Genomic DNA, 9750 nt, shown 5'->3' on the forward strand with positions numbered 1-9750 from the left:
ATTAAACTCAGTGTCCCATGCAGTCTAACTTTGCTGAGGAATGCATCTAATGACTAGGTACAGTACTGGAACAATCAGATCCACAGTTCCTCTGTTGCAATAGTAAGAAACTGTCTAACCTTTTCTTACATGCTGGTTGGACAAAGGGCACCTAAAAGAGAGTTGAGGGCCCTGGGTTCTTCAGACCTGAAGTCCTCTAGATAGTGTTGGACTACAGTTCACATCATCCCTGACTTTTGGCCATGATGGCTGGAGCTGATGGGTGTTGAAGTCCAACAATATCTGCAGAGCTACAGCACATAGCATAGCATAGTGGCAGTGTTAGAAACTGAGATATGAGAGTTAGGAGCTAAATGGGGCCTTAAACCTAGATTATGGGCGCAACAATGGAATGTCTAGGCACACTTTTGTTTATAACAGGAATACAAAGCTGAAAACGAATGAACTGCAGATAAAATATTATGTTCCTTTTCCCCATGGTCTAGTCCTTCCCCTGCCCACCCCCCTAATATTCTTAAGACAGTCTCTTCTTCAGCCTTCAGAGAGTAGCTGGAAGTGGGGAAGCAGAAAAAGGTCCTCCTTTCCTTCCACTCTGCAGTTTTAATCTGAATTCTTAGGCGCAGTACTGCGCCTGGAGCTCAGAAACTGCTCAGGCTAATGAAATTCCCTGTTGCAAAATGCGCTTAGAGCAATAGGAGTTTCGAACACTGTGTAGTGGTCAGGAAATTAAGGCACCCAACATCTCTTACCAACTTAGATAGTGGCTATTGTTGAAAGGTATTTTTTTCTGGGAATTTATCCATCAACAGATCAGGACTCTTGTCCATGTTCTGACATATGATCCAATGGAAATATCTCCCCATCTATTCTAGTGAATTAAGAGCATGAGAGATATTTTGGTACTGAGTACAAAAGCAAGCAAGCAATTTCAACTGGATTTTGGCAGCCCATCCCTATATTCTTAAATAGTAATATAAAAGGTGTATAACTTCCTACCACTTGAAAAGTTCATTTATTAAATATTCACACAAGAGCATATTTGCAAGTTCCTATTTCTAAGTAATACAAGCCACATGCAGAACTAGCAAGTGTTAGGTACAAAATCAAGACACACTAAGAACTGTAAAGGAAAGGTGAGTTCAGCTGAAAAATTTCAGATGCCATAGTTGACTTGTGCCAATCTGAAATTAGAAAAACAATTAATGAAAACATCTGAACACAACTACTAATTATTTCTCTCATAACGGTGTCATGACAATCTCAGAGAGAAATGCTTGGTTTTAAATTTTTCCCCTGAGATACAATAGACATTTCGGATTATAGCAGCAGTAAAAGACTAGACTGGGTTACACAGAGGAGAAAAAATGTGACCATTCTCTCTGGCTACACTTTTAGTATAACATTTAACAGTTAAATCACATTGTAGTTACTTAACTTGGCTTGAACTTGCACTGAATCTAAATCCATGTATTGGCTGAAAAGCAAGGTAAATTTTATGCACTGGGAAACAATAACAATCTGGGATTTACTTCTGAGTGGACACATCTATTATGTATTTTGTGTTTTTATTTTGTGATTTTATGTTGTGCACAGCCCTGAGATCTGAAGGTATAGGACGATATACACATTTAATAATAATGTGTAACTGGGGATAGGCAGACTTCATACTGTAGAACCCAGCCACCTACCAACTGCAGACAAACACAAAATGGTGGCTGAAGAACCAGATACAGCTACCTAATTTAGCTGCATTGTAGACAAATGGAAGTATGATGAGAAATAATTAAAGAATTACTTTTGGAAGTATTGAAGGGAGAGGGAAGGGTTGCTTTCTATATTTTGTACCTTTGCTTTCTATATTTTGTACCTTTGCTTTCTATATTTTGTACCTTGTACCTAAGAAGGATCTTCATATGTACCTAAGAAGGATCTTCATATTCTCTGTAAGTTAATTTCTGAGCTAGAAATAACTTCACTTGCAAAAAGGCCCCCCGAAGGAATGTAAGATAAGACAGAGGCTGTAAGCTAGAAATAGCCAGACCTGCAGAATAGCCTCGCTTTCTTACCTTAGGAATGCAAGATAAAAAAAGACACATACGGAGGAGACGGGAGGAAGGGATGCAAGACGCCTGTATAGGGAACAATAGGAGAGCTGTTTAGAGGGCTATAGAAGGCTAAAAATAAGTTGAAAACTTTCCAGTTGATTGGGAAAGTTTCTGGAGGGCGTGGGAAGGAGGGAGAGAGCCCACTTAAGGTATAAGAAAGTCTGCAGAGGGGTATTTTCTGGGCAGTCAGTCTTCCAGAAATTATTCTGCTGGCTGTCTCCTGTGCACAGAGAATAAAACTGCTTTCCTCCAAAGAAGGATCTTTCCTGGTGTTTTCTTTTACTCTCTCTCTGGATCTGAGGACGCGGGCCAACGATTCCCTGGCATGGACTAGGCTCAGCCTACAGTATGATGAGTCTTCTGTTTCTCTGATTGTACAGAGAAAACTATTAATGGTGTATTCCCAAAACAACACTTTCTTGACTATTTACAACCAAACCCTGGGTTCTCCAATATGTAGGTCAGAGTGACAGACTATGGTGGAACCCAGGATCAAATTCCCATGTAGCCATGATGAACCTCACTGGGTGATTGTGGACAACTCATTATATCTCAGCCGCACCTACTTCACAGGTGTGCTGTGAACATAAAATTATGAGGAAGTGGGGACGGTGCTCATTGCTGGAAAGCTGAGGTGTAAATGCAACATATAAACAAAGGAGGAAGACTTCAAATGTTTATGCCCCAAAGGTCTAGAACAAAAACAAAGAATTTTAGAACAGCTCTGTCCAGAAGTATATCAACCCCAGGACAGGTAGCAGAACTTCTCTCCTGAAATCCCCAGCAAGTCTTCCACTTCATCAGCACAAAGTATAACTAGGCCTCTGTTGAAGAACAACTGGGGTGCCAATGGATGGCAGGACCTGACTCTAATGAAGAGTGCCACCTGCTGGCACTGCCTACCATGAATGAATCTTCCATCAGGCAGCTGAAATAGCTCGTTGCAAAGGATAACAAGTAACGCGTTCCAGCCAGCTTTCCAACGCTGACAGCAAACAAGACACATCTGGATGAAAACGCAGACCTCGTCCTCAAAGTATCAGGTTTTTCTGTTGAGCAAGCCTGCTTTATTGTGGGTGGTGCTGTGGTCTAAACCAGTGTTTCCCAACCTTTTTTGGGCAAAGGCACACTTGTTTGATGAAAAAAATCTCGAGGCACACCACCATTACAGCCCCGTGACGTCAGCGCGCAGCGTCACGCCGGGAGGGACGAACGAAAGTGTAAGTTTCAATTTTTTCCCCTCCCCCTTGCCGGGGAACCTCCAAGCTTTGGGGGTGGGGGGGGAGGAGGCAGCAAAGCGAGGCAGGAAGGAGAGCGCAGCTTGGCTGGGTGAGCTTTGGCAGGGGCAGGGAATGAGAGCCGCGAGGCGGGCGCTGCGGACGGAGGCGCTGCCCGCCGAGCTCGCAGGCAGCCAGGCAGGCAGACGGCGAGAGCCCCGCGCTGGGCGGCCTCTCCTCGCCGCCGCCGCCCCACCTCTCGCCGCCCGACTCGCCCGCCTCCCTCCAGGCAACATCTCGCGGCACACCAGGCAACATCTCGCGGCACACTAGTGTGCCGCAGAACAGTGGTTGGGAAACACTGGTCTAAACCACTGAGCCTCTTGGGCTTGCTGATCGGAAGGTCGGCATTTCGAATCCCCATGCTTGAGTGAGCTCCCGTTACTCTGTCCCAGCTCCTGCCAACCTAGCAGTTCAAAAGCACACCAGTGTAAGTAGATAAATAGGTACCGCTGCAGCAGGAAGGTAAATGGTATTTCTGTGCGCTCTGGCTCCCATCATGGTGTTCCATTGTGTCAGAAGCGGTTTAGTTATGCTGGTCACATGACCCAGAAAGCTGTCTGTGGACAAACGCCAGCTCCCTCGGCCTGAAAGCGAGATGAGCACCACAACCCCAGTCACCTTTGATTGGACTTAACTGTCCAGGGGTCCTTTACCTTTTTTTACCTATTGCTGCAGTAGTAAAGCAGTAGCAAAGCTCTGAGGCTTTTGCCTAGAATCATAGAATCATAGAGTTGGAATAGACCACAAGGGCCATCGAGTCCAACCCCCTGCCAAGCAGGAAACACCATCAGAGCACTCCTGACATATGGTTGTCAAGCCTCTGCTTAAAGACCTCCAAAGTAGGAGACTCCACCACACTCCTTGGCAGCAAATTCCACTGTCGAACAGCTCTTACTGTCAGGAAGTTCTTCCTAATGTTTAGGTGGAATCTTCTTTCTTGTAGTTTGGATCCATTGCTCCGTGTCCGCTTCTCTGGAGCAGCAGAAAACAACCTTTCTCCCTCCTCTATGTGACATCCTTTTATATATTTGAACATGGCTATCATATCACCCCTTAACCTCCTCTTCTCCAGGCTAAACATGCCCAGCTCCCTTAGCCGTTCCTCATAAGGCATCGTTTCCAGGCCTTTGACCATTTTGGTTGCCCTCCTCTGGACATGTTCCAGTTTGTCAGTGTCCTTCTTGAATTGTGGTGCCCAGAACTGGACACAGTACTCTAGGTGAGGTCTGACCAGAGCAGAATACAGTGGCACTATTACGTCCCTTGATCTAGATGCTATACTCCTATTGATGCAGCCCAGAATTGCATTGGCTTTTTTAGCTGCCGCGTCACACTGTTGGCTCATGTCAAGTTTGTGGTCAACCAAGACTCCTAGATCCTTTTCACATGTACTGCTCTCAAGCCTATAATCGAGTGGTATAGTAATTTTATGAAATAAATTAATATCCTCCACCTCTCTGGGCTCCAGTTGCTGAGTCACAATAGTCCAGCATAGATTTCTGAATTAAAATTGTAAATGGAGTTTTAGAGGATTTTGTATGAAGCATTTTGGGTCTGAACTAATGCGGTGACCATGTTGGTACTGGAAATAATAAAAAAAAATGTCCAGTAGCACCTTTGAGACCAACTAAATTTGTTCTGGGTATAAGCTTTCGTGTGCATGCACACTTCTTCAGATACACTGAAACAGAAGTCACCAGACCCTTACAGGTATATATAGTGGGGTGATGGAATGGGGTTTTTCTCAGAAGGGTAGTAGGAGATGGGTGATTGACTCAACGAGTATGGTGAACCTGTTGACAACTGGTTGGTACTGTGTAAGACCCCAGATCTCACTTTCATCTTATTGGGATCTGTAGCAATAAATTTCAAAGAGGATTTTTATTGTCTGTCATCCAGTGGGATACCCTGGCTGCCAACTGAGGAAAGGTGAGAAGGAGAAACACAAAACCTTCCCTCATAGGAAAGTTCGCCATGTTTTCTGGGAGTCCACACTATTCATCACTGTCCTTCAGAAGAGGACCATTCCTTATCAGCAAAACACTAAGCCAAGGCAGCTGCTCTCATAAGTGCCTGCCCTTTTAAATCCACATAAAAGTAAAACAGATATGCTCTTTGCCTGTAAGTTGCAATTAACACTGCTGAGTCAACTGTCTTTAAAACTGTCCAAAAATGAAAACAAACAAATTAGAGCAAAAAAATGCTTGCATTAGCAACTAGTGTAGTGTAGACTTCTTAGCCGGCCTTTCCCTTGCTGCACTGTAAATAATTCTCTGTAAACTCCAAGCTTACAGACTCTGAAAGCACAAACGTTGATTCAACAAATGGGTCACCAACCTTTTTTAGGACCAGTGGGCATATTTTCAATTTTGAGAAAGTGCTATGGGCGACAGTCAGAAAATGGCTGCTGGGGGTGTGGGTGTGGGGCATGACACAAAGAGCAGGCAGAGGGACATAGCATGATACTCTATCAGGGAGAGGGCTCTCATTGCTGTCCCCCCAGTACGAGGAAAAATATACAAAACTACGCCAATATACAAGGTGGCAACAGCACAGACACTCTCTGTCACACACATAGCACACTCTCACTGGACACAAACCAATGCTTCAAGTTAAAAGAAAGGAGTTTCCCACTAAAGCTGACCCAGAAACTCTAGCGGGTGCAGAATGCCACGGCGAGGCTCCTTACGGGGTCCTTGCCGCGGGGTTACATTCATCCAGTGATTTGCCAGCTGCACTGGCTCCAGGTGGAGTACAGGGTCAAGTTTAAGGTGCTGGTTTTGACCTTTAAAGCCCTATGCAGCCTAGGACCCTCATACCTATGGGACCACCTCTCCTGGTATGCCCCGCGGTCCACAAATAACAACACTTTGGAGGTCCCAAGCCGCAAGGTGGTTAGATTGGTCTCAACTAGGGCCAGGGCCTTTTCGGTACTGGCCCCGACTAGGTGGAACGCTCTGTCACAAGAGACTAGGGCCCTGCGGGACTTGACATCTTTCCGCAGGGCCTGCAAGACAGAGCTGTTCCTCCTGGCCTTTGGTTTGGACTCAAGTCTGACCCTTATGTTTCCCTCTCCTTAAGGTTTTGATTTTTGGGCTACTATTAAAATGAGGCTGCATTTTAAATTGTATTTTAACCCGTATGAATAGTTTTTTGTTTGTTTCCCCCCTATTATGTTTTATTGTAATTTTATTGGTGTTAGCCGCCCTGAACCCAGCTCAGGCTGGGGAGGGCGGGGTATAAATAAAAAAATATTATTATTATTAAACATAAGGAAGAATTTTCTGATAGTAAGAGCTGTTCCAAACGGACTTCTCTGGGACGTTGTGGACTCTCCTTCATTTGAGGTTTTTAAGCAGAGTTGGGATGAGACACATATTCATAGCGGAGCGCATGCAACTCTTCTGAATCCTTGTTTTTGACATGGAGCGACTTATGTTATTTACAAGCTTAACCAACTGAGGAATAGGCAAATGTCACACAGCCCATCTTAACCCTTTCCGGACCGGGTGGGCGGGGCTTCCCAATGCGTTAGTACCGTATTTTCTTGCTGATGTTTCTGCAGCATGAGCAAAAATAGATAAAAAGTCATTATTTCGAGTCAATGGTTTGCCAAGATTAGACTGCCGTCCCCTGAGTCCCGTTCTGCCTTTGCTTGGTGCAACATTAAAAATAAAATAAAGATCCAGCCAGCTAGGGCTTCTTCTTGCTCCCCTGTGTATGTTTACTTGGGAGTAGGCGCCACAGACGTCGGTGTCTTTCGCCGCTGAGCAAACGTGCATGGGACCGGGTTGCACGTGAATTCAGGCTCCGGCAGTAGATCTAGGAAAAGAATCGGGAGCTGGAAGGGACCTACTTCCTGTCATTGCAGGCGATCTCTTATTGGTCGGGCTTGCGATGGAGCAGCCGCAGAGGAAGGAGCGGTAAGAGTAGATCGCGCATGCGGAAATGCCGGTGCTGCAAAGAGCAATAGGAGCGGGGAGGGGGGAGGGGAGAGGTGCTGGAAATATGATCGCTGGTCCTTGAACTTGTCAGATCAACAGATCTTCTCTCCATAATAAGATAACAATGCATCTTTTACAGCATGCAGTCTTTCCAGGACTGCGGGGGCGGGCGGCGGTCAGAAATGAAGATTACGCTGGTTTGTCTTCTGCCTATCTTATAGTCATTATAAAATCAGCCCTGGACGTCCAGATGTCAGGATGGGAGATTATTAGTAACGTCACACAAATACCGCTCCCTGCTCCCAAATCTGAAGTGTGCAACATTTTAAAGGATTTGGGCATCTGTAATGAAGGCGCAATAACACAAAAGGGCTATTAACAGCTTCCATTTCTTTTGCATGATGAATACGTATAACGCAGTACCATGGGCAGACCCTTGCTTTACAAAGAACAAAGCTGAACAAAAACGAACCATCTTAACAAGGAGGGGGCAGGGATTCAGATGCCATGAAATATTTTGGTTTAAACCAGGGTTTCCCAAACTTGGGTCTCCAGCTGTTTTTGGACTACAACTCCCATCACTCCTAGCTATCAGGACCAGTGGTCAGGGATGATGGGAACTGTAGTCCGATAACTGGAGACCCAAGTTTGGGAAACCCTGGTTTTAACCATATATATATGGTAATGTAATTTAACAAATAAGACTATGTTCTTGGATCTTATTCTGCAAACCACATTCTTGTTGGTTGCCTGTTCGTATCCTACAAGGTTCTATTTGATAAATCACCATAAAGTTCCCCAAACCTGCATGATCAAATGCACTTAGCAGAGTAACATGCACAAACGAGAGCTTGTCTGCATGTGCAGAAAGCAGCAACTGTGTAGCAATTGCCATTTAATTCAAAGGCTGGAGGGGAAGAACTGTAAATTATCTGGTTTTGCAGAATTAAGTCTTTACCAATATGGCCCAAGCCTATCTCTGCAATAACCACTCACCTGCGTAACTTTCAGCAAAAAATGAATTATCATCCAGAGATTGAAAACTATACGGATGTCGTGGCCAAGGTAGCTTTTCCTTTCTATGTTCACAAAAAGAATGTGATTTTTATTCATGCACCCTGCCATCTAGAAATGTGAAGCCTTCCCTGTCCGTCCACCCTCCCCCCCCCCCCAACTAGCCAGGTTTGAAACTGCAGCTGCTGAAGTGGAGCAGGATTTTTGCATGACACTAAAATATGGGAGATGGTGTTTTAGGAAGCTATCCTGTCCCAAGATGTGTGGAATTAATCTTTGTGCACACAGCAAGCAGGTAACTCGCACACAACTTTCACCTACTCACTTGTAAAACCAATTCATTCATACACTCTTAAGGTTTGGGTCCCAAAGCATATATATCTGCAACACGAACACTGTTGGGCAGCACCAAAAGACAGGGAAAAATAAGGATGGGAGCAACAACAGGAGCAAGGAAATGTTTTATTGAAATGTAGGGAGTCAATTCCACATATGAAAACCTTATTTTTTCCAATACCATATTTAGAAGACTCAATTGTCTCATAAATGAAATGTTCCATTCTAGCCATTTTATCACTTCGGAGATACTTGATGCATTGTAGCTCACTTTGACCAGTTTTGAGAATTCTTGTTAAAACCAGCTCATGTACTGACCCGACAAGGGAAAGCACAATAATACTTAAGTCAGTAAAAAAAAGCTCACATTTACCACCTTGTATTCCAAGGGGCTTCAGACTGTTAAGTTTACTACATCTCCAGTTACAGTAATCTTCCCATCAAGCAGTAACACATTGAATCAATAGAAAGTTTTTCTAAAGATAAGGAACTGGGTGCATCCTTTCCTTTTCTGACTGTAGCAATGCAGATGAAAATGTCTACTAGGAAGCTGGAATTTAATGGCAGTCCAGGTATCTCAAAAACTTTTCACTGCCCTGTGCACAGCTTTTTAAATTTAGTTGCTATTGTAAAGTTGGCATCTTGAAATTTAAACACTCTCATTTCAGCACTAGTGGGGTTTGTTTTTGTTTTTTTTACATGAATTTATTTGCTGCTTATTCTATCCTTACCAAGAAAATTCTGTGCATACTAGCAGGTAAATCCCTGACACTCTAGTATGCATTTTGGTCCTAATATGCTACAGTAATATTAAAAAAGAAAATAAAGTTGTTTTCTCAAATGATCATGTTGATTGAATATTATCAAGATTAAGACTGGAACAAGTTTTATTTCAAAAACTGCCATTTACCTACCAATCCTAAAAATAGGTGAAACCCCATTTCTATGGCTAATGGTTTTGCTGCATTTTATGGAATGCCATTTTTAAAATAGGACCAGTACAACTCCTGTAACACCAGTGCATTGGGGAACCTGCTTAGTAAAGACAGCTTATGATGAATAATCACCTGC

Source organism: Podarcis bocagei (genome assembly GCF_964188305.1).
Source record: "Podarcis bocagei genome assembly, chromosome: 12".
Lineage (NCBI taxonomy): Eukaryota > Metazoa > Chordata > Lepidosauria > Squamata > Lacertidae > Podarcis > Podarcis bocagei.